The 26,532-nt window shown below is 46.0% G+C and overlaps 1 protein-coding gene across 4 annotated transcripts in view; it reads right to left on the bottom strand.

Annotated features, from left to right (window-relative positions):
* SCAF8 (SR-related CTD associated factor 8) overlaps window positions 1-26,532 on the bottom strand; it is a 210,148-nt gene that overhangs the window by 42,414 nt on the left and 141,202 nt on the right. For 2 of the 4 annotated variants that reach the window (XR_009690684.1, XM_061130255.1), the window contains one exon: window positions 19,763-20,890. The exons of the other annotated variants lie outside the window; for them this stretch is intronic. The gene's annotated coding sequence lies outside the window, so the exon portion shown is untranslated. Of the gene's footprint in view, window positions 1-19,762; window positions 20,891-26,532 lie in introns of those variants that run through there. 4 annotated transcript variants of the gene reach the window in all.

Here is a 26,532-nt window from a genome sequence, read left to right as displayed (position 1 = left end):
CAGGGGTCTTGGGGAGCAGGGCCCAGGGGCAGACTGGGCTTCCTGCCCTGTGAAGGATGGGCTGGGACTGGGGGCAGGCTGCGAGCTTTCCCACCTGCCTCCTGGGACCCAGGAAGGCCTGGGAAGTTCCTCCAAAGTGACAACAGAAGCCAAACATCACATTTCCCAATTGCCCCACTGTGACATCTTTTCAGGTCTTGATTTGTCCTCGAGGGAAAACTGAGAAAGGAAGGTGATAAATGGGCAGCTTTTAAAATCAGGAACACACACCCTAAAGCTGGCGGCTCTGGCCCTTGTTTCTGCGAGGTCACGGCCGCTTTGAGCCATTTTCATTAGGATGGTTAGTGAACCTTGTGGAGGTGGGCGTGGTCCCATGAGAAGTGGTAAGAGTGTGTGTGGACACATGAAAGTGAAGGTGCTCGGTCGTGTCCGACTCTTTGTGATCCCAGGGACTGTAGCCCGTCAGGCTCCTCCAGCCATGGGATTTTCCAGGCAAGAATACTGGAGTGGGTTGCCATTTCCTCCTCCAGGAGGTCTTCCTGACCCAGGGATTGAACTCAGGTCTCCCACATTGTAGGCAGACCCTTTACCATCTGAGCCGACACATGAATGTGTGTTAAAACAGACTGAGTTTAAAAGCATCCACCAGGAAACCTCAGGTTCTGGTTTTTAAAAACATTAGCTTTCCATGATTGTAGCTCAGCTCCTGTGAAACAGGTAAATAGAATTACCCTCAATGTCTGGTTAAGAAGACAGGCACTGCTGAGTCTTAATATCAACCCTTGGTACACACAACCCTGCCGCCTTGCTCTTATCCTTTCCTGGTTCCTACAAGGGACCCGACCGGTTTCTAGTGACATAACAGCTCCCGAGGCATCATGATGCTCCAGCACTATGTTTTTTATGGCCTTATCTAACTTACCGTATTTGAATAACCCTCCCACGAACTCCCACCCCTGCTTTTCATGCACATCACCCCTGACCAGTGGCCCCTCAGTGCTCCCCAGCCTCATCCCCCTGGCTCTCTAAGACCCCATATGGCCACCCCAGGGCCCCTTTGCTTAGATGGCTACTTTTCCCATCTAGAAAAATTGTGCCACGTCTATGCAGACAGATACCTTTTGCCCTCCTACCCCCACCATGCACTCTCATCCCCAGCCCACTAAGAAGTACTACTGAGGCTGTCTCCAAAAATACAGACCACCCCCCCCTCTCTCATTTCTCCTTTTCTCATCTTCTTGCAGTCTCCCTGACCTCAGGGAGAGCCTTGCAGCTGGTCTTCCAGCCAACACACTGGGTCCTCTTCCATCTTTTCCTCGAAGGGCAGCTGAAGTGATTATCAGTACTTTATATTCCCTCTCATCCTGCCCCCTAAACTCTCTCCCTCAGACTCTGACTTTCAACATTGCACTTATTAGAACAGAAATGATCTTAGCCACTTCTTTGTGGCTTTCTGTCTTAGAACATGTAGACCATGCACATAGCTCATGCATCAGAACTGACGTCCTACGTGAGAAGCGTGCTTGTTTGTTCATGACTGTATCCCAGGGCCTTGATGACTATTTGTTAAAGGTTGAATGGGGTTCGCTGATGATTCAGACGGTAAAGAATCTACCTGCCAATACAGGAGACCAGGGATCAATTCCTGGGTCCAGAGAATCCCCTGGAAGAGGAAATGACAATCCACTCTAGTATTCTTGCCTGAAGAATTCCATGGACAGAGGACCCTGGCGGGCTACAGTCCATGGGGCCACAAAGAGTCGGACACCAACACACACACACAAAGGCTAAATCATCGATCTGTTGGGTACTCCAATTTTGTCCTGCCCCTTCCCTGCTCCCCATAATAACTCACTTAACTCTCCACTTTTCAGCTCACTTGGTGTTAGTGAAACATTCCCCCGGTAGCCTTCCTGCTAGAGGAAGGAGATCAGACATCCCACTGGAGACCTTTGCTTCAAGAACTGCTGTGTCTAAAGCCAGAGATGGAATTCCTGGGCCATGGTTCTGTCTGCTCAAGGCAGCTTCAAGAGACGAGTTACCCGCCATCCTGAAATAGGAGGCCCCAGAATGATAAAGAGCTTCCTATGATTCATGGGGCTTGAACATTTTTTTCTTTTTTTAAACCCACAGCACATTCTTCATTTTCTTTACCAGGTTGCTGAAATATATGGCTGAAGAATCTCAGGAGAGGAAGTAGGTTAATCCTGGCTGGGAACTCGCCCGGGTGCACGAAAGCCCTGCTCCCCTCCACCCGCTTCCTGGTCTACTGGGGCTTTGAGCAGGGAAATGACATCTCCACTTATTTCTTGGTCTGTCTGAGTGATCCTGGTGGGTGGAGGTGGTGGCGGGGAGCAGGTAGATAGGTAGGGAGGCGGACACAGGCGAGTTACCTTATCTTTCTAAATGCTGTCACACACGGAGAATATTTGCTAGATGAGCTGTGAGAATTAAGGGAGAAAACATATCTAAAGGACTTAGGGTGGAGCCTGGCACACAGAATTTAACTCCACAAACAAGAACTGTTCCTTGTGTGTGTCACTAGCCAAGTATGTGTGAGCGGTGGGTGGGGAGGTGGATGCATTCTTTCACTGGAAGACCCCGACCCTGGGGACCTCCATCCTGAGCCTACAACTGCAGGAGGCTGATCTCTATCAGGGTCAGCCACCCCAAGGGGTCCTACCGTCCCCTCTGCCGGCCACTTGCCTGTCCTTTCCTTTGGCGGCGGGGGGGGGGGGGGGGGAGGGAGGGGAATGGTTTCAACGTGACCAGCCACCTGGGATTTATCCCAAGGAAATTTCATTCTGGGTGAACATTTCATAAACTAGTAGAGGTCATCTGGCTTTTCAGTGAGGTCTTCTGAAGGATCTCGTTGAATTTGACAAGCGCGCCTTCCTCGGTGTCCCCGTAACACTGAGGACGATATGGAAGAGGATGGGTGAGGGTGGATTTTGCTTTGGTGACCTCTCCAGAACTTTGGCTTCATAAAAGATTAATGCTGAATCACTCTGTGTCTTTATTTACATTCTGTCACTGGAAGATGCACTGATCTTCCCAACACCAGCATGCTGATTCTCTGAAGATGGTGGAACTTCCTAAATCAAAGTTGACAGGAGGCCAATGCAGGACAATCCAGTCACTATGCAAAGAAAAGGCCACCCGGCCTGTGCTGTGGCTCAGATGGCCAACCCTGATTATTCCAAGATTCTGAGCAAGGGCTGCTTATATCCATCCCCCCGGGGGGCCCCACCTCCTGCTTCCCAGAATTTCTCTATGTACTGGGATGAGTAGATGAAAATATGAAACCTAAAAAAGTAAAAAAAAAAAATTTGATGTTGACTAAGAGCAAGGTTTTCAACCTCCCCTAAGATGGCTTGAACTATAAAGAATCTGCCTGCAATTCAGGAGACCCAGGTTCGAGCTCTGGGTCAGAAGGATCCCCTGGCGAAGGGAATGGCAACCCACTCTGGTATTCTTGCCTGGAGAATCCCATGGACAGAGGAGCCTGGTGGGCTACAGTGCAAGCCCGTAGGGTCTCAAAGAGTCGGATACAACCAAGAGATGACCACTTTCGATTATAGGCACCCGTGTCCTCCCTCAGTCCCACCTACCCACAGGCTTTGTTCAGTCCAAGGAGAGGAATGATCGTGGCTTTTCTGACAAAGAGGAGTGGCTGACTCCTCAAACACATACTTCATGTGCACTCGCTTCCTAACAGTTGGGCTGAAAAAGGGAAACACGCTGCCCGAATGGCGAGAAGAAGAAAAAGAGTTGCCTTCATCTGACATTTCATCTAAGCACTCTGGTGGCTGCATCACAAACAAGCACTGTTTCTCCCACCGAATGTCAGAGTCTTGTCACAGCCCTGGTAACACATGGCTGAGCGTGACCTGGCTTGCATGAAAAGATCGTGACTCCTCTTGGCTGGCCTGACCCTAAGTCATCACCTCAATGGCAGGAAATAGTCGGTCTGGCTCCCTTGACTGCCCACAGGAGGCACTCTCAAGGCCTGGCCTGTCTGTGCCATCAGGCCCCCCTCCCTGCCCTGCTGTCAGGTCAGGGGTCTGGGTAACCCTAGGCAGGACCTGTCCCCTGATGCCCAATGCCAGAGTTGGGCCCAGAGACTTTAAAAGTCATCATCATAAGATAGGTGGCACTCCTATGCCACCCTCATCTAAGGATCTCAAAGGAAAGGGCCCTTTACGTGGAAGTTTAAAAACTCTTAGTGGTTGTTTAAAAACTCTGAGGTCGGTGGTTCTGCCTCATAGAGTCCAACCAGACCAGTGGCAAAGATGGGGGACTGAGGCCATGAACTAGACAGAGGCGGCGTGTCTCTTGCCTCCTCCTTCAGCTACACGGTGTATTTTGGTCAAATGTGCTGCGCATGTTCTACCACTAAAATCCAGAGCTCAGTTCAGTTCAGTTCAGTCGCTCAGTCTTGTCTGACTCTTTGTGACCCCATGGACTGCAGCATGCCAGGCCTCCTTGTCCATCACCAACTCCCAGAGGTTACTCAAACTCATGTCCATTGAGTCAATGATGCCATCTGACCATCTTATCCTCTGTCGTCCCCTTCTCCTCCCACCTTCAATCCTTCCCAGCAAAAATTGATTATCCTTAATTCTTATTTCTTTTTAATGTTACTCTCATTACATTAAGGAGAGTAATATTCAGAAATGCTACTCATTTGAAAGCAATGATAAAAAATCATTTGAAAGCAATGATGAAAAGCCATTTGAAAGCAATGATGAAAAATTTAGGGAAACAGAGTTGATAAAAAAGAAATTCATTTCCTGAGACTTTGATAAGGCATTTTTCCCTACTGGATAACTTTCTCCATTGTGCTCGTTTCTTGGTTAAATTATAGTCAATAATTCACTTCTCCATCAAATAGTTATTTAGCTTTGACTGTGTGTCAAGAGCATTATGTGGAATACAAAGGTCAGGCTCATATTGTGTCCTCATCAGGACCCCCGGCTGCTCAAGGAAAGGAGTCATAGATCAACCAGGGGGATATAAGTAACTTCTGGACACAAACACATCCAGGGCAACCCCAGCTTTGGGCACTACCCTCATTGGACAGCTGCTGCCGTGGTTACTGACCAACATTTATTGGAAACGGCTTTTATCACAGCCGAGTACTTTGTACATATGGATCTTATTTATCTCCATTTTAGAGAAACAGGCTCATGAAGGTTAAATCACAGGTCCCTGGTCACAGAGCTGGTCGGTGGCAGAGACGGAATTGAGACCAGGTCTGCACGCATGCAAGCTAAGTCCCTTCAGTCGTGTCTGACTCTTGGTGATCCCAAGGACTGTGGCCCTCCAGGCTCCTCTGTCCATGGGATTCTCCAGGCAAGAATACCTGAGTGGGTTGCTATTTCCTCCTCCAGGGGGTCTGGGTGACTCCAAAGCCAGAACTCTTAGAAGTTACAGACAAACACTCAGGACAGCAACAGACTTCCCAGAAATGCATGTATGTCGTAACTATTCCCCTTCTTCCAAAGCTGAACTCTCAGTGATGTGTTTAAGATGTTCTTGGGGCAATGGGAAAAGAAACCCAGAAGCCATGGAAACTGACTCAATTGTGTCAAATATCTGACTTAACCCATTTTCTCCCTAATTTTTTTCAGCTAGTCCACCACGGCTTGCTTCCTACATCCTTTTGACCACTACACATAAAGCATTAGCCATGCTCCCCTTTTCTATTCTGCCCTCCTTACCCCAATTCATCTCTGCATAACAACCCAAGACTTTATATTAATGTCACCCATCTCTTTTTACTAGATTAAAAGAGCTAAGCAAGCAGGGACTTTGTTCTGGACATTGTTGTATTTCTGGTTCTAGACAGCACCTGATCCATATCAGATGTGACTTATTAAACAAGTGAATACATTTGTGAAACCTTACGATGACCAAAGTGTGCCCTGTGGGCGAAGACAGCGGATGTGGGGTTGCCTGGTGCAGTGTTCCCGACCCTCCAGGCTCAGACCATCGGCTCCCATTAAACACATCCGTGCACAGACTCCACCCTCCACCCGAGAGCTACTCACTGCCTTCACTATTGGGTTTCCTTACCTCGGAATCCCATTCCGCCCCTACCCACAAGTCAAAGCTCAGCTTAGATGCCAGCTTGTCCCTAAACCCCCTCCACCCTGTCCTCTGCCTTCAGGATAATCACTCTCCTCTGTAGCACAATGCTTCTTGTTCCTCTGTCCAATCACTGAGTATTCACTGGAAGAACTGGTGCTGAAGCTGAAGCTCCAGTCCTGTGGCCACCTGATTTGAGAACTGACTCATTGGGAAAGACCCTGATGCTGGGAAAGATGGAAGGCAGGAGAAGAAAGGGACGGCAGAGGATGAGATGGTTGGATGGCATCACCAACTCGATGGACAGGAGTTTGAGCAAACTCTGGGAGACAGTTAAGGACAGGGAAGCCTGGAGTGCTGTGGTCCGTGGGGTCGCAAAGAGTTGGACGCCACTGGGGGATGGAACGACAACATTCAATCACTGATTTCATCTTGACTTCACAAGCTCTCTGCTGCTCTTCCCAACATTTCCACAGGATAAGATCGCTCTCTCCAGGGGAACACGTGAGGAGATTTTTGTTTGTTTTTACATTTATACATTTTCCATTGTTTGACCTATACCTAACACTTGTAAGATTAATAGAGCCATAGTTTTAAAGACTATTTACATAGCCTTACCATAATATAGAGCCTTTTTAATACTGAAAAATAAAAAAAAAAAACTTTCCATCACCAGGCTATATAAATTTGACCATCTAAACTTACTAACCCTGACTAAAATACAAGCAATCATTTGCTTCTTTCAGCTTTTTACCCTCTTATGTGGAGCTCTTTACTTAGTAGGATCTTGATAAGAGAGAAACAGAGGATACAAAAGCAGCTTCTATTAGGGGAGGACCAGCGTGCTGGGCCCAGAAGGACCCCGGGGAGATGGTCTCAGTGGAACCCTCAACCTTCAACGAGATGAAATGGCTACCTAACCACATCACTTACAGAGCCTGGCTTTTTTTCTAGAAACAGTCAAAATGAGCAGTCAGTTTGGCCAATGACTGAGCAATGTTTTACGAGGTTAGAATCCAGATTATAAATGGGAAGCTCCGCTGGCTTTCCAAGGCTCTTGGCATTTATTTGGGCCACACAGGGGCCAAGGTACCAAGTGACGCCAGTACGTCTGGGACTGAGTATCAGGCACTCCGTGACTAAACCGACATTTACGTGGTCTCAGTACGGACTGCCCAAGAGCACCGAGAGCCGCAGAGGTCCACAGGCTCGCCGTGCTCCAGGCCCAGGGCTAAGTCCTCCCCGACAGCACAGGGTTCATGCCTCACAAGTCACTACGGAGAAGGCACATCCCTTCCACGCCCTGCCTCTCGGGATTGCTCACAGGAGACGACTGATGGGGATGAAGGAGAATTCTGGAAGATAGCCAGCCCCGGGCTGGGGGTGCAGGCTGACGGTGATCAATCTGCCACAACCAGGGACCTGTGCTATCTCTGCGGAAGTGTCCATGTTCAGACAGTTGAGACTGAATACATCTCTAGATCACACATCTCCCTGGTTTGAACTTTCAAGTTGCATGCCCTTAGGGGCTTCCCAGGTGGTGCTAGGGGTGAAGAACCTGCTTGCCAGTGTGGATTCGATCCCTCGTTAAGAGACGCAGGAAGGTCCCCTGGAGGAGGGCATGGCAACCCGCTCCAGTATTCTTGCCTGGAAAATCTCATGGACAGAGGAGCCTGTAGCCACAGGCTATAGTCCATGGGGTCGCCAGGAGTCAGACATGACTGAGCAACTGAGCGCGCACACACAGGATCATTTTAAGTCACTCCAGAGGGTAATGAATAACGTCAGGTTCTCTTCTAACATAACAAAAGGGCAAGAGGGATGCTCAGATTGTGGTCAGACAGTTTGGGCACGTAAGGAGAAGAACGCTAGCAGTTTTTCTGAGTCACCACCATTAAGGTAGGGGCTGGGTGGGAGGGTGACTGGCCAGCCATGGCCTTTGACCTGTGGCACTCACCATCTGTCTGGTGCTAGAAAGAAACTCTGAAGAGCAGGTCACACAGAGAGTCCTGAAATTAAAGTCTGGGGTGTGCTCTGAAGGAAAGTAACTCCATGCTATGAGATGATGGGACAGGGGGAACTGACCCAGAAGGAGGGTCAGGAAGGCCCCCTGCGGGGGAGTAACATTTAAGGTGAGATCTGAAGATGGAGCAGAAGTTGGCCAGGCCAGGCGGGGAGAGGTGGGGGGGCATTAGAGAAAGGGGTGAGGCCTGAAAAAATATACTGTCCCCCCAAATATGTGAGGAAAACTGCAAAGTTGACATTACTGTTTAATAAAAGGCAAATGAAATAAAGCACGCTGTCAACTGCCTTAGCCCAGCAGTCATAAATCTTAAACTGTATTTGGAAAACTGTGCAGGTTGAGATGCTCTCGCTTGATCAGGCTCCCCAAGCAGCTGGAAGATGGCTGAGAAATTTGATGCACCCAAAGGAGTCACTCAGAGTCCAATCATTTCAAAATTACTTGAAATATGAAAACCTTTAAAATATTTTTTGCACCCCAAAATATGCAATGTGGCACGTGGGTGCATTTTAATGTTTGATGGGATACAAGCTGGGAGCCTTCAAAATAAAAATATGAGCCTCCAAGCCTCAACACGGCGCCCAGGGAACATCAGCGCAGCTTAAGCTCGGGGTTGGGGTCGGGGGACGGAAGGAGGCCAGTGCAGGGCAGGTCAGGGATCTGGGCTTTATTCTTAAGAGCAATGGGAATGGGCATGCGGGTTGATGTGTGTGTGTTTGCACAGTCAGACTTACATTTTGGAAGGATCATTACTTGGACAGTGGTGTGGAGGGAAATTGAAGGAAGGTAAGCCTGTTAGGAAGGTACTGTGGTAACTCAGGTAAGAGACGGAGGTCATCTGGATTAGGAACCAGGATGGGGATAAGGGGGAAAACAACAGATTTAAGGTTTTCCTTAAACCAACTTCTTGGGCCTGAGCTTAGACCCTCCCCTTCTATGGAATTCTATTCCACAGTCAATGTGACCTAGCACTGTTCAAGCAATATTCTAGAATATTTCATATTCTGCCCAGTGCAGGGGTCAAGGCAGTGGCCGACCTAAGGGAAATACAAAAAATACATTAGGACCAAAGGCAGCCTTGGGCTCATGGTTGCTGTGGGTTGAATGGCAGCTCCCAAAAGACACATCCACGTCCTAACCTCTGAAACCCTTGAATGTGACCTTATTTTCAAAAAGGGTTTTTGCAGCTGTAGGAAAGCTAAGGGTTCCTAGATAGGATCATCCTGAATAATCTGGGTGGACTTTAAATCTAAAGACTCATGTCCTCATAAGAGACAGAGGGGAGATGACACAGACAGGAGGCAGGCATTGAAGACAGAGGCAGCCTGGGAAGCTGACCGCTGGTATACCCTGAACAAGACGCTGAGAAGGCTGCTCTGGGCGGGGAAGGGGGCCCAAACTCTGCTCCTTGCCTTCACTTACTCATCACATCCCAGAGGGCCCCCAACATGACGCTGGGCATGAGGAAGCTGAGACCGGTGTTCCCCTCTGCCAGGCTCCAGACAAGCCTCTCCTGCCCCTACCCATGGAAAGTCACTCTGTGGCTGTTCACAGTCAAGGTCAAGATCCCAGGGCGCCGGGACTATGAATGAGGAGGGGAGGAGGGCCTGGATGCACGAAGAATGTGCGAGGGCAGCTGGGAAGGCAAGGACAGAGCCCGCGAATGTCCACAGAGCCCTGGAGAAGCTTGAAGGGGATGCTCTCTGGATTCTGGACAGGAAGATCCACAACCTCTCCATCTTTCCAGCACCTTCTCCACCCTCCCACATCCCCTCCACAACCTGGGCCTAAGCAAACAGGATCCTGATCTTCAATGTTACCCGTGTTCTCCATGACTAGGGGGGTGGGGGGCGGAAATGACTGAACTGTTGCATCTCTCCTGGGGCTGCTGGGCACAGTTGCTCACGTTGCACACTGCACAAGAGCACCTGTGACGGGGTGAGCAAGGACTGAAATCCAGCTCGGTTCCCTCTCACTGCGCTGTGTGTCCTCGGGGCAACGGGGCTCCCTTCCATATCTGCACAAGGCTCAGGCCGTGCTAGGGGCAGCCCAGCCCTCTCTGAGGGCAGCCTGGCCTCGGTCCCCATTACCACACTCCCAGTCGGCTCCTACTGTCTCCAGCGACCTAACACCAAATTCTCTGCCTCCGTGAGGACTCTCCATGCCCCAGAGCTTTCTGCATCTCCCCGCTCCTTCCTTCCACGTCCCGACCGGGGCACGGGTCTTCCTTTCCCGTCAAAGTCCACTTCCTGTGTTCAACACAGTTGGAGCATCTATGACACTTTCTAAAGCAGGAAGTAATCCTGTTGATATACTATTTCCTGGAGTGCAAAACTCCTCAAACATGTGTCCCAAGGAAACCATGACAGGAGGCTAGGTCAGGAGGCAGGTGTAAAAACGATGCACAACAAAGATATTTTCTAGGCTTTTCCACACGGAGGGCTGGGCCAGACCAGTCTACCCAGAAAGTTTATGAGTAGCTGTTTTAGAAAAATATGAACTAGTCATCTTTGTCTTTATACACTTCTGTACTGGTTAGAATCATTTATAACGAGAATATATTCTTTCCTGACTTGGGAAAATAAAACCAAATCAGGAAAAGTTTGAGGGACTTCCCTGGTGGTCCAGTGGCTAAGACTCCATGCTCCCAGTGCAGGGGCCTCCAGCTTGATCCCTGATCGGGGAACTAGATCCCACATGCTGCATCTAAGAACCAGTGTGGCCAAATAAATAAATATATTAAAAAGAAAGAAAAAGAAGTTTGAGGTTAATCATATGACACAGCAGCTGATGTAAGAGGTATATAGGAGGCGGTCATTCAAGATTCTCCAATTTTCATCATTAACTTAGAACTTGAATGAGCAGACCTGATTCCTTCCTAGTGCAGTTACAAATGTTCATTTTTAAGATAATTTGAAAGTGACAATATAATCTCACAATGCAGAATACATTCAGCAGAATAAACAGATGGGATCTGTCAGACCCAGAATCCACTTGCAATCATTTTCCCATTTCGTCCTCAAAATAGTCCCGTTAAGTAGGCACAGTTGTCCCCATTTGACAGACGGGAGGCGAAGGCGCACGGGAAGATGAGGTTAAACACAAGTGCACGTTGGACCTAGGATTTACTACCTGCCCAAAATCGACTTCGGAGCCTGCATTGCTAACCACTAGGCTGTACTCTCTCCTGGGGGGCACAGGGTCCCCTCAAAGCCTTTCCCACAAGGCACTCTCTGGATCCCACGAAATCCTCCCACCTACAGTCCAACCACAAGAAGGGAGCACTGGCTGTGTGCTCACATTTTCTCTCTAACCACAGTCTTACTATAACTGGGTGGCTCTGCTGGTATCTGGTCTAACAGAACCCCACAGAGAGTGGTCAGACCGCTCCATCCTGCCACACCTGTGTGACTAAGGAGCCCTCGTGAAAATGAAACTACACGAAAAAAAGAAAAAGGAAACACAAAACACCCTTTTCTTGTAGGCTTTTGCTACTGTGATCAACCACATGTTTGGATCCCCCCCAAATTCATAATTTAACCCCCTGTAGGTAGCTTCATCAAGACCATCTTTCTAGATACCATATAAATGCAGTAGTATATGAGTGGGGGAAGGAAAGGGTGGGACAAATTGAGAGCGTAGCATTGAAGTATATACTTTACCATATGTAGAATAGATATTATTATATATATATTTATATTACATCAATTATATGTTAATATATTATATTAATAGCTGGTGGGAATTTGCTGTATGATGCAGGGAGCTCAAACCTGGCACTCTGTGACAACCTGGCGGGGTGTGATGGGGTGGGAGGCGGGAGGGAGGTTTAAGAGAGAGGAGACATATGTATACCTATGCTTGAGCCAATACTATAAAGCAATGATCTTCCAATTGGGGCTTCCCTGGTAGCTCAGGCAGTAAAGAATCCGCCTGCAATGCAGAAGATGCAGGTTCGATCCCCGGGTCAGGAAGATCCCCTGGAGAAGGGAAGGGCAACCGCCTCCAGTATTCTTGCCTGGAAAATTCCATGGACAGGAGAGCCAGACGGACTACAGTCCACAGGGTTGCAAAGAGTTGGACACAACTGAGTGACTAACACACATTTTCCAATTAAAAATAAATTCACCTTTATGTCTATTAAAATGATATTGGCATTTTAAAAAATAAACAAACCTAATCCCCATTGTGATGGAGGCCCTTTGGGAGGTGATGAGGTTGTGAGCGCAGAGCCCTTACGAATGAACAAGAAACCCCGAGAGCTGCCTTCTCCCTTTTCCCACATGAGGGCTCAGCGAGAAGATGACCCTGATCAGACGCCAAACCTACCACCACCTTGATCTCGGACTCCCCAGCCCCGTGAACAGTTAGAAATACAAATACACTTCTGTTGTTTAGAATCCCCTAGTCGATGGTATTATTTTATCCACAGGAGCCGGACAGACTGACACCTACTTCCCCCAGTTTGTGGTCTGAATTCCTTTAGGCCTGCTTCCTGCTAGAATTCTGAGCCAGACCGAATCTTTCCTGCGGGTTAAAATGATAGGGGTTTTCAGCAGCTCCAACTGCTCTGACGTCTTCCTTAAGTGCCTTTGGAACACTATGCGCCTAGTTACAGGAAAGCGGGAATCTCATTGGGTATCACATTGGTGCTGGCTAGGGCTGTACTAAATGGGGAACAAGCAGAACCTGTGGCTAAAACATTCCCCAACCCCCAACACACATCCCCCTGATGATGCTTAAAACCTGCTATGAAACCTGGGAGCGGGGCTGGGGGAGAAGCCTGGCCACCTGCGTTCTGTACCCACTGTGATGGCCTGTGAGCTTTGAACAGCTTCCTTTGTTTCTGTTCCTCCATTAGTAAAATTGGTTCACACCGGAGGGCTACCGAGCTCTTTGCAAATCTGCTGAAAGCCATGGCCCCCATCAAAGACACATTTCCATCTGCCTATGATGCCACGTATACTTTCAGGGGTTCCCTGCTAGGAATCCCTGGGGTTCAGGCGATTGTTTAGGCTCCTTTGGGCTCTGACATTCGATCTTCCTCTATCTTGGGGGAATGCACACTACTCACCTCCCTTCCCTCCACAAAGACCACCTCCCCAGGGCCACCAGAGGCAAAATAAGACAGACTTTCTCTTCCCGCCCCCATCCCGGCCCCTGGGGTCTACATGCAGGAACCACGATCATTTCAATAGGCATTGTGTTTGTGGTTCTTTTTTTTTTTTTTAGTAAATTAATTTATTTATTTTAACTGGAGGCTAATTACAATATTGTAGTAGTTCTTGGCCTTATATTCACATGGCTCTTCTTTTCTTTCTCAGTGAAGTTAATTTTTGTTTTCTTGAGATGAAGGCAAAACAAAAAAAGAAGTGAATAAAGACTGGAGGAGTGGAAGAGAGTTCTTAGATTAAAAATTACAATCGGGGGTTAGAATCTAACTTGCTGAGGACCGAGGAGCTGACAAGGCACGGTGCGGGGACATAATGACAGACTCACCCCTTACTTCCCATCACATCGGGACCAGCTCTAATCAGTGAATGTGCCCACCCAACCCAGGGAGTCCAGCTGGCCTTTCCAAAAACATTTCACTTCCCAGTTTTTCTCGGATTGATCTGCCGGGCAGATCCTAGTCACAAAACTCTAGGGAGACTCACCCCATCCTGGGAAAACAGACGAACACAATGGCCTTATCTCTGAGTATAAGGTTATATCATTCTTTCCAACAAGCTAGCAACAGATGAACAATTCAATTGTGGGGGGTGGGAGGTTAAAAAAAAAAAAAGGCAAGTGTGAGGGCAGCGAGCCTGTCACCCTACCTATTTTCACTTTCATTAAGCCAACCTCTCTCCATCATCCACGCATCACCCTACCTATTTTCACTTTCATTAAGCCAACCTCTCTCCATCATCCACAGGGTGTTTCATTGTCTTTGAAACGGGTTAAACGCTATTTTACCCTCGGGAGAGATGACGCCAGCCCCCATTTCCTGTGCCAAACACATCACGCGGCTGTCACTGATCGCGTAATGTACATGATATTTTCACTACACAAATGAGAAAATCACCAGGATGATTATCTCCACTCTACAGACGAGGAAGTCAGGGCTGGGCAAGGTTAGGTAACTTACCCCAACTCACATAACAGGCAGGAGTCAGGGCTCGGATTCAGGCTCCGGCTCACCAATCCTTTCCTTCCTTCCCTGCAGCCCAGCAGCTCCCAAACGTGTCTACACAGTAGGAACCCCTGGGGATCTTTTTTTAAAACTCCCAGCACCCAGGGCACACCCTACAAATCAGATCTCGGGAATGGCCGCAGGCCTCAGTTAATTTTTTTAAGCTCCCCAGAGAAACCTAAAGTGCAGGCACCTTCAGCTGCAAGTACTCGCCAAATAAGCCACGTGAAAATCAAGCAAAGACTAAGATGGAGCAAACTGCAGACTGAGCTGAGGGTAGCTGAGGAGACACAAAATAAGGACACACACAATCTTCTCTGCAGGCAAAGGAAGAGATTTGATAAAAGAAGAAACTTCCTTACTGCAAGCACAGCTAACTCCAACGGGATGCTGGTGTTTAGTGATTCCATGTTTAAGGAACAAAATGAACAAAAATGCACTAAGTAAAACTCTTCTTTTAAGGGGGGTTCCTTTTTGCTTTTAGGAACCCCCCTTAAAAGAAGAGTTTTACTTAGTGCATTTTTGTTATTTTCTATTTGCGTTAGAAGCTGATTCTTTGTATACCAGGCTCTGTGGCTGGCAGCGCTCGTAAGGTGAGCCCTCTGCTGGCCACTTGCAACAGCAAAGACAGTAGGGTTATAGCCAGCAGGGCATTTGTGTGAGGGAGACCTGAGTGCCATCCCTGAGTCGGGAAGATACCCTGATCGCTTCTCGGCCTTTTGGCTAAGGTCAAGTGTAGGAAGATGCCCTGGAGGAGGGCATGGCAACCCACTCCAGTATTCTTGCCTGGAGAATCCCCAAGGACAGAGGAGCCTGGCGGGCTATGGGGTCACAAAGAGCTGGACGCGACTGAGCAACTAAACACAGCACATTTAAAAAATACATTAAAAAAAAAAAAGAAATACATTCAAATTCCTTAAAAACAGAAGGTTAATTGGGAAAGCCTCAATCCCCTACTATAAGAGTTTATTATGATGCCATCTTGCAGAACCTCAGTTTGAAAATTTTGATGGCCTAGTTAAGCATCCTGAGGAATTTTAGTCGGACTGTAAATAGAGAAGGGGGCGGCAGAGGGCGCCTGGTGGGTTACAGTCCATGGGGTCGAAAAGAGTCGGAGATGAGTGACTAATACTTTCACTTTTCTGCCTCAGATAAAAGACATGAGCTAATGATGGATGGCATCCACAGTTCACCGATTTTCTGTTGGTTTTGTTTTCTTCTTTTGTCTTTAATAATAGTATCTTCTTAAGCATGCTAACACTAGGCTGAGAACTTTGAGTCAACTTACTTCCATGTGTCTGCTGACTGTGACAAGGACCCGGGAAAACCAGGCGTGTTGTTTGTATACCGCTCAGATGGCCCGGGGAAATCAAACCCCCTCCAGGGAAAACGTGGGTGAAGAATAACTTTCCACATATTCCACCCACCCTCCCATTATAGCCTGTCCTCCTTTCATTAAATACGTATATATTTCGGAAATAAGAGAGATCTCTCAAGAAACTCTGAATGTGAATGTAGAAACAGCCTCTCGTGTTCTATTCATAGTTTCCCAGTCATTTTGTAAAGTCAGTTTTGTCACTTTGTAAAGCCGAAGTCATTGAGAGTAGTTTGAGTTTTTCGCTCCGTCTACTGACAGCTGAAACCTGTCACTTCTTGGGTCGAATTTAATGACCACATCCATGGACGGTGGCACTTTTCTTCGCTAAAGTTTAGGGGTTTTGAAAAAGAATGATTGTGTTGAGGATCTGCTGTGAGGAGTCTCCAGCTGGAGAACCTATGTGTGCAATCTCAGCCTCAAACCAAAATCTCAAACTTTGCTGCCAGGCCACAGAAATCAGGTAAGTCCTTAGAAACACTATATTTCTGACTAGGCATGGCTCACTGTTATAAGCAAATATAAACCCAAGATTCTCAAAACCAACTAAACAGTAAGTTTATCACTGGCTAGAAAATAGCAAAAGAAAATTGTTTTTCTTTCTTCTTCAGTGGAAAGTTGAGCTAACAGAAAAAATGGCCATTTTTAGGGAAACTCTTGGGTGAAACCCACCCACATGGGCCTCTTTTACATTCAGTTTCTGTTTAATAGACAATGCACACCTGCCTTCCTTCCTAATTGGAAGATCTGAGTGATGGGCAGAAGCATCGTTTTCATTCATCCCTTCACCTCTGATGACTAACCAATTCCGGGCATTTAGTGAGTACTGAATAAATATGCATTGGATCACAAAGGAGTATTTGTATTTGGAGACAAATGTATAACATTCTGGGTTTCCCAGGTAAAGAATCAGTGGTAAAGAATCTGCCTGCCAGTGCAGGAGATACAGGTTCAATCTCTGGGTCAAGAAGATCCCTTGGAGAAGAAAATGGAGACCCATTCCAGTATTCTTGCCTGGGAAATCCCATGGACAGAGGAACGTGGTGGGCTACCATTCATGGGGTTGCAAAAGAGCTGGGCCTGACTGAGCACCTGAGCACACACACACGTATCACACTCTAATAGAAAGCCAACTTAGTTGGAGTCAGACAGTGTGAGGGAGGTGGGGCTTCCGCTGCAGTTTGGCCGGAGCACACAAGTGAAGGCCCCCTCTTTGGAGCCGCTGCTCACTTTCTGGGCAGGCATCTCCCCGCCAGCTCTCGTGGCAGGACCCTAGCTTGTCTCATTGCCCAGCGCCTCCTGAACTTGCCCGGCCAGGCCTCCTCTTGGCAAGTTTAGCTTTTCTGTGGTCTGGGTGAATCCAGTTCTCTCTGCCCTGGCCTCCAGGCCCATGAAGTGTGTACACATGCTTACGTCTACACAGGCACAGCAAAACTCTTGGTAACATGGACATTTTCTGGCAAAAATTACTTCCTCTTTCTTCTTAGCTTGTTTTTTTCCTGTCTGCAATGGAAGGACAGGAATGATGTGGTGGGAAGGAGGGAGGTGCCCACCACTGACTGTCTTGTTTGCTGTGGCTTTTCATTTGCTTGATGTTTTGTGGGGGACTTTTAAATATTAATGCAACTCTTCAGGAAGGATCCTTTAAGATGATGTAAAATAAGAATTTGGCTCAGTCTTCATACAATTTTTAAAAAATCTTTGGAATGGCAATTGCTTCTACTCAGTAATAATCTTCCCACCCATGATTATCCAGGCAAAATTCTAAAACGCGTTATCAGTTTCTTTCCCAGACACACAAGCTGTTAGACTCAGCCACATTTACTTCTAGATTGTGGATCGTATGGTGAATTTAAAAATTTGTATCATATTATCTTTTTAGAAAATATAACTATTATACTTGGGTGGGTCTGTATATAAAGAGTTTAGATAATAAAATGTGTATATATATATATATATATATATATATATATATATATATATTCTAGTTTACAATTTTCTTTCCTAAACTGTTTAGATTTGATTTATATATGTTTGGATTAAAAAATACATAATTTATTTTTGCAATAACACCAGAATATGAAAATGAGCTTCATTTTCTTTCTTTCCTTTTTTTTTGACTGCACTGTGCAGTTTGTAGGGTCTAGTTCTCTAACCAGGGATTGAACCTGCACCCTTGCAGTGAAAGCTTGGAGTCCTAATCATTGGACCCTTAGGGAAGCCCCTCATTTTATTTCCTGATAGCCCACGGGTAGACTCTTTTGCTATAGTATTTTTAAAAATGTTTGAAAAAGATGTATACCTCTGAAGAAATAAAAGAAGTAAACATAACATTTCTAGATACCAGAAAGTGCAGTGAGAATCTATAAAACAATAAATATGCCCAGTCTAAACACTGCACCAGGCTCCTCTCCTGGTCAAAGTGAAGCGGTCCCCCGAGGGAAACTCCAGCCGTAAAAATGACGTGATTTGATGCCATCCACAATAGTGTGGAATATTCCCCAATTTTAACAAATGGATGCAGAAATAGCAGATTTAGGAAAATCACTAAAAATGACCAGAGAGAGGCTTTCTTTTAAACCATCAAACTCAACTGCTTTCTTAACTACTTGTGTTCTTCAATCATTTAAAACACAGATTGCTTTGAAAATAAGTAATCATCTATGTGTAATTCCTATGCAGGGAACCATTCTGAAACAGATGTTTAGGTTTTCGTTTTTTTTTTTTTTCCCCTTTCTGAAGCATTTATTAACCACAAAGACATTGTTTAAGACCACCCGTCTCATTTGAACAAGATCTCAGTATTAGAATTCGTATGAGAAGCCAGCATCTACTGATATAACTAAACAATCCACATCAAGGATTCTTTCTAATTGTGTAAATACAGACTAGCTTCAGTTTGTCAAAGTCACCTAATGCTGTCTTTAAAACCAGCTCAAAAATGTCTTAGGTCCCTAGAGAATAGTGACTTTTGAAAGCTTCCCTTTGCTGCTGACTGAAGGCAGGGATGCAGTGTGGACTGGTAAATAGGCACGCTGATTCACAGAGAGAGATGCAGGCCCAGATGCTCAGAAGAGGGAGGGTAGTAGAGGCTTTGGAAAAGGGAATTAATTCATCCATGGAACAAAAGCATCAACCTCTGACCTTATTATGCTGCCTTGGGACTTTAGAAAAGACGATTCTTCTAACAGCTGGGTCCTGGATGGATGCCTGATCACAGAAATGCACCTCCAGCTAAGTGCGAACACTGTACACAACTCAGTCTAAAGGAATGATCCTATTTTTAAGTTGGTTCACTATTCCACTCTTTCTCCTGCCACCCACCCACCGAAAAGAACCCAGAACCTCCTGTTAGGTTTCCCTTCCCCTAATTGAAGAGTTCCAACATCATTCACTCAAATATGCACTAGAATGTCCACGTTTATCTCCCAATCCATGCTGTTCATTTTTGGGGGAATGATGGTGGGTGGCGGATAGATGAATGGCATATCTGCCAATTGCAGATTTAGTTACAAAAGAAAAAAAGGAAAGGGATCTTTTCTTATTATCAAATGCCGTAAAAGTGCTGGGCAAGGTCTAAGTCTTCTACATAGGCTCACGTGTTTGGGTTTCACTGGAGTTTCTTAATTTCTTACTATAATATTATGGAATACATAAAAATATACCCTAACACACAGCACATGGGCAGAATCAAACCAAAAAGATGTGACTGAAAAGCCCATAGCTGGATGTCCCACAGCCTTCTCCGACTATCTACTTATTTAACAGAAAATATCAAAATATATTATAATGAATTTAATAGAAAATGTGGTATGATCAGAAACTGAAGAAAGCTAAGAATCCTCAAGAATTATCTTTAATCCGTGTTGTAGAATGCATTAATCAAAAACCCCTTGGCATTCAAAAATATCTCAGCCTTTCAACAAAGAGAGAGTGATTGTTAAAATACAGAAAACAACAGTGATTCAATGAAGAGTGAAAGGCCTTAACTATGTATGTATATCTATGTCAGCTACACAAAGCACTTGGATGATAGGCAGACGAACCATGAAAGATGCTCTACTAAGCTACAAAGCAAAATAAACGACTACCAACCAAAATCTGTTTCAATTTTTATTATGAATGTCCAAAGTGACAGCATACTGTGAAAGTGTTAGGTTCTCATTGATTAAATGTCAAGAGACCACAGATACAGCATTCCAAGCACTTTAATTTGTGACAGAGCCCAAACAAAAGAATGATAAAAAATATTCTTTTAAGTGTAAAGAGTGCTCATATTCGAGTTTGTGGGTTTTTTCCCACATTCCCCACCCCCTTCCCTGCAGGTATTGTGAACACTGATAATTTCCAAAACCCAGAACCTGGCCTGAATACTTGCAACAAACTTTTATAATCTCTGCCTGAATAAGAAATGATTAAAAAACGTACTTATAAAGTATGTTTACAATACAGTGGGATGACGCCCTTCCTTCCTCTCTCCCTAGGCTTCTCCCCTACCACCAGGTACCTGCTGTTCATAAGATCAGGACACAAAAGCTGGGGTGAGGTACCTGGAAGACTATTTTGAACCTGGATTTTCTCAAAGCTGCATCTCTTTTCCTTTTTAATAAAAATTGAAGACGTTCAACGTGTGCATGTCCAAGGAGATGACTAATAACGATGGATGAAAGCCACCAGTCAAGAACCACAGTTTTCTGCATGTTGTGTTTAAGCAAAAAACCCTTAGTTTACTATAGCTATGGTTCCAGTCATCTGTAGTTCCAACACAACACGACATTTTCTCCCTGAACAGTTTCCTTGCAATCTGTCCTTCTCATCACTGGTATGGGATGATGCTACAGCTGGAGTCTGTTGCCATTTATATTCAAAAAACAAAAAAATTCTGGTCCTGTGGAAGTGCATATCTCTTACAGATGCAATACTGTTCATCTGAGTGGATCCTCAAAAAGAACAATTATGGACTAGAAACTCATAGAGTTTGTGTTTAAAATTTATAAAATTAAACCTGCTCCAACAGGTAATACAGGGAGGCATGCTTGCAACCTCTGGATTCAATCAGAAACAAGGTCTGAGAGCACAGAGCCTTCAATAGGTAACGGTGGGTTCCTTTTAACGCTTCCTTAAACAAGATCCGATGTGGAGCACATTGGAACTTTGAAGCTCGTCTCACTTATGTCTACAGGGCCTGGGACACGGGAGGCTGCCAGAACGTCATTCATCATCTTGCCTGTTGACAAAAGGAACAATAACGGGTCATCACTGGTCAACGGAATAACTTCTCCTATTTTTTTTTTCCCCAAGATAATTCCTAAAGAAGAGATGGAGTGAATAAAACAGCAAATGTTTCAATGTTTGATGAATTTCTGTGCTCTAAAATGCCACGTCTTTCTCCAGGGAGGCAGGAAGAACCAAGGTGTTCAGCTCTCTCCTCGTGAGGGAATGGTTTAGGAGAGACCCCTGTCTCGGAGGTCAGTATGCCCAAGCTCCAGACGTGATTCTGCCAGTAACTAACGACGTCACCTAAACTTGCTGGGCCTCAGTTTTGTCACATGTAGACTAACAGGACTTCAATGAATGAAGTCTAAGAAGAAAGCCACCAACTAACTTTTAGTGGGGCCATGTGGTCTTGCCCTCACAGGTCCTTAAACAGCAGAACCAGGTAGAACCATTTCAGTCTGTGGGCAATGGGTAGGCTTCAAAATATCTATGCCTGGGGTGCCTATCGTCCTGGTTTAGATTGCTGATGAGAACCCGATGAACTACCAGGGAAGTTTTCAACATATATGTTAGCATCTGCAGTCAATTAAAGTCTTCCTAAATGGTGATGTGATGGGTGTAACATTCTGGAAATACACATTTCCACATCTTTTACTGTCTCAAAATCTAAGAAGTGTCTTTCTTTTTATTTTTGGTACCTACTGGTTTTCTCAAATTAAGAAATAGCTATGTAAAAGTTGAAAAATACGTTAATAAACATAACAGCATGGATGCATTCTGTCAGAGCATACTTATTGTTGCAGTCGCTCAGTCATGTCTGACTCTTGGCGGCCCCACAGACTGTAACCTGCCAGGCTCCTCTGTCCGTCCACAGGATTTCCCAGGCAAGAATATTGGAGTGGGACTCCCCTGGGGGCCCAGTGGTGGGGAATCCTCCTTGCAATGTGGGGAACGCAGTTTCAATCCCTGTTCTAGGAAGATTCGACATGCTGTGGGGCAATTAAGCCTGAGTGCCATCACTGAGACTTGAACCAGCTAAATAAATAAATAAATAGTAAAAAAAAAAAAAAAAAAAGAATAGAAGAATACTGAACTGGGATCTTTCCAACCCAGGGATTGTCTCCTGTGTCTCCCACATAGGCAGGCAGGTTCTTGACCACTGAGCCACCAGGGAAGCTCAGAAGCATAGTACCTAATCTAAAATTCAACTAGTTGGACTAGTTAAGTAAACATGTCAAATAAGCTTACAAAGATACCCACACTGGGGAGCAGACATGGGACCCAGACACAGGAAGTCTGACCCTAAAACTGATGCCTTTAACCACCATGCAAACCACCTTACCACGCCTTTTTAAAACAATAGCAAATTGGGGCTGGAAATTTTACTGTGACTTTCACAGCTGTCCTAGGTTCAACCAGAAATTAGGTTCAATATTTGGAAATCTGGGGGTTCTAGTAACAGAATGAAAAGCTTCAGTATTTGAAAAACTGTATTTAGCAATTTTGATTTGATCTTTGTGTCTTTGTGCCTGGTAAAACTTAGATGATGCTGAAACAACTGTTTATATCATTTCATACTATTATAGTATGTCATTATTACATTATAAATATATATGTATATAAATATATTAAGGCATCATGGCATTCATATGCATGACAAAAATAGCTCAATAATTTTCTTTCATCTTTCTACTGTGGCTTTGGCACACAGGGAGATACAACTTTGTGATATGTGTGACGGATTCGCACAAAACTGGCATCAAGATATCATCTATTGGATTATTCTAAGTATTTTGCTAATGAGTTTATCCTATAAATATTGACTTAAAAGCTACACAAGAAAGAAAACGACAATGAAAATAAGCCACAGTTCCAAAGGGACAGAGCCCTTTTCTTACATCTACGTAAGACTTGCCAGATTGTAACACAATAGGATTGTTGTCCAGAGCAAATCAGCATTTGGAGAATAAAAGGCACAGAGACCCACAATGGGAAGCAGAAGGGAAAAAGACAACAAATTTACTCAAATCATCCAGTGAGGACCCATGAGAATGATCTAGTAACACATGCATATACATCTACACAGACTGAATTTCTGGGTTTCTTTGTTGCCAAGTAAGAGAAATAAATATTTCTGTCTTAACAAACGAACTTGAAGTAAACAAACAGTGAGTGAAATTTATTATGGTGTTCTGGCAAGCATCTTCATGATCGTGGATTTCTGGGATGTGTTAGCATAGGTCCTAAGTGTCTGACAGAATCGCTGCAAAAGCCTGTAACCCAACCCATCACTGGTGAAGGTGGAGATGAAAAAGGAAACATCAAGGAACGGTACAGAGAGACCCGACGATGGCCCCGACGATGGCCGCGGAGCTCATGTTCGGAGAGCATTTTAGTTTCCAAAGCCCCTCCACGTGGTGGGGAACCCTGCTGACATGAGAGGTGGCTAGTTTGAGGGTTAGGGGCCTGCCTGGCTTTACACGGAAATGTGAGTCACCAAGTCACTGGGCAGAAGGAGGACCAGCCCTTTCTCCTCCACGTGCCACCTCTGGCTGGTAACGCTGATATTGATGAATGCACTACTTAGTATTATTCATCTCTTCTGCTCCTACAATTACGCCTCGTAGACTGTCTCATAAGGAATACCCTACAAACTAGATCTAAGCGCCTCCACAAAGCAGCTGGGTTGGGAGAAGCGCGTTGTCCAGTGTCATTTACAAAGCAGCCAGCAAACAGCAGAGCCAGAACTCAGAGACTTGGCATCTGTGGTTCCCCAGTTCCTGCTCATTTCCCGGCCACACCGCTATGGTGCCCACTGGACCACTGGGCAGAAGTGTCTACACGTGTGATGCAGCCCCATCTTTATGTGTTGAATCCAAAACAAGCTCCTGCATCTAACACCTAGTCACAAAGACAGACACTGGCTGCTCCAGAGACCTGCCACCAAGAGACACTGCAGGCAGGCGGGCTTACTCCAAACTCCTTAAATAGAGAGCTTTTGTGAAGAGCATTCTTGCTCATTCAGGAATCACTCTTTACAGTTCCCAGTGGGCTGCATGATCGCCCTTAACACTGGCTATAATTTCATAGAGTAGGAGGCCAAGCACCATAGTTTTCAGTGAGAGAGAATATGGTGCAAAGATTTTTTTTTTTTAAATAAACTGAGAGGCAGCAGTGCCTGGAGGTGTAAGTCATATCTGGAAGGTCACTGTAGAAGTCCTAGTAGTATTAGCCGCTCAGTCATGTCTGACTCTTTGTGACCCCACGGACTATAGCCTGCCAGGGTCCTCTGTCCATGGGATTCTCCAGGCAAGAGAACTGGAGTGGGTTGCCATTTCCTCCTCCAGGGGATCTTCCCAACCCAGGGATCAAACCAGGGTCTCCTGCACTGCAGGCAGATTCTTTACCACCCGGGCTTCTGCAGCTCAAGCTGCCATAAATGATGCATTTGCTGCAATTGTCCTTAATTTTGAAATGCAGTCTTTTATAAATGGGCACAATGAAGGTGAGCTGACTGGGAGGCGACCCTCATCCAGCAGGAACTCACTGGGTCCCGTGGGGCTCCACGGGTTCCAGGTCACTCACATAGGTAAGTGAGGTCTTGCGCATGTGAGTCCAGGTCTTGGATATGTGAGTCCAAGTCCAGGTCTCAATATGTGCAAACAGCCCGGCAAACTCATTACATGCCACATTGCATACGAACAAATGAGGTTCAAAGAGGTGAAATAAGCTCGCAAAGACGACACAGCTACATAGTGGCCGAAACTTTCAAGTTATGTGTGCTTCGCCCCCAAGTTACCTGCCTTTCCTCTCATACCTCATACAGGCTGTGTCCCCCACATACCTGAGCTCCACACAGCAAATGGCCACCCTGTACCAGGGCCCGTGGGTCACGAGGCTGCCTAGGGACCAGCTCTGCAGGGAGGCCCAGGGCTCCCAAAGCAGCCACACCCTTTCTTACTCACGGAAACCCGGCTCTGGAACTAGGGGCCTGGCTTCCATGAATGCAGGGTCGCAGAATGATGGGGGCAGTAAGGACAAGCAGAAATGACCACAGGTGGGCCAACGGCACAGAGAAACAGGAATTAGGTCAACTTCAGTGTCGAGGCTTCTGTGGTCTGTTTCCCATTTTTTCCTCCTCAAGTAAATGTGATCTGTGCTGCTAGTGGTGAAGAACCCACCTGCCAATGTGGGAGACTTTAAGGAGATGCCGATTCGATCCCTGGGTTGGGAAGATCCCCTGGAGAAGGAAATGGCAACCTACTCCAGTATTCTTGCCTGGAGAATCCCATGGACAGAGGGGCCTGGTGGGCTGCAGTCCATAGGATAGCAAAAGAGTTGGACATGACTAAAGCGACTTAGCACACAGGATTCCAAATGACCTATGAACAGCAGCAAGCTGAAACCTGCCTACAGCCTGAAGAATCACTTCTCTATAAATTACAGTCGAGAAGGAGCGTCTGTAACAGAGGCTCTGAGCCCTTCACTTCCTCCCCTAGTAAAGCTATCAGAGCAGCTCAGTGATCAGCCAAGCTGGCGCACTGGAATCCACCGTCCTGTCTGCTGTTCTCCCCAAAAGGAGGCGGCACGTGATTGTGAAACCAGGGGACAGAAAACCTACCCAGGAAGTGCTCTGTCCTGGCACTGACGCTCATGGATTAACCACCAGTGGGCTAAATAAGGAGGTGATGGAGCAATACCAAGAAAACCAGGCCCTTTGAAACGACTCTCAGATCCAGGCTTCAGCCAGCCTCCCCTGCCACGCCTAAGGGAAGGTGCCAGAGTTATTTAGGGATGCCAGTCCCCCATCTGCCTCGTCCAGCTGATCCACTTGGTCGGCCCATATGGCAGCAGGATGGCTGGCACAGATCTAAACGGACCAGTGTGTGCAGACATGTTCTAACATAATTTGCTAAATGTTTTATTGTTCTGTAGTTAAAAACCTACTAAAAATGTGTGGAGCCACACACGTCCTACTAGGTTAGAACAGTATGAAGTCAGGTCTTCCCAAGAACCAAGCATAAGGATAATTAAAATAAAAGATAAACAAAAATAAAAAGACTTCCTATTAGGGAAGTTCATTTCTATGATGGGGGATATGCAGGACTCCTCTCTTAAACTGAGATCACATTTTGTTTCATGCGTCATGCCCACACGTGTACCATGCATACAAATTTTTTTGGCTTCCCCAAAGAAGCTTCTTAATTCCAATGTGATGGAAAGAAGGATCATATATATCAATACAAGCGCTAAAACAGACCCCATAATGACAGGGCACAAAATGCTTATCTTGAACATTAGAAATCTGAAGCGCAGGGGTTTCATACTGGCCCATGGGCACACAAAGGCTGGGAATCTAGACAACGCTCAGATTTCCTGTCCTTCCATACCCTGCATACCCCATAATGTCTCTCATTCATTTAAATCAAGTCTCTCAGATACTAAATCCTGAAAAATTGTGCCACTTGGCATGAATGACCCACATATAACACAGACTTCTGAATGATCCACATATGACACAGACTTCTGAATGATCCACATATAACACAGACTTCTGCACCGTCACGGACGGACTGAGCTGCTGCAAACACTGCTGAAATCCAACCTCCTGGGAGCTGGTGGGTGGGAGGCACACGGTCCCCGGGCCCAGGG

The sequence above is a fragment of the Dama dama genome, chromosome 26 (genome assembly GCF_033118175.1).
Source record: "Dama dama isolate Ldn47 chromosome 26, ASM3311817v1, whole genome shotgun sequence".
NCBI classification, from domain to species: domain Eukaryota; kingdom Metazoa; phylum Chordata; class Mammalia; order Artiodactyla; family Cervidae; genus Dama; species Dama dama.
This window is presented reverse-complemented; position numbering and strand designations above follow the sequence as displayed.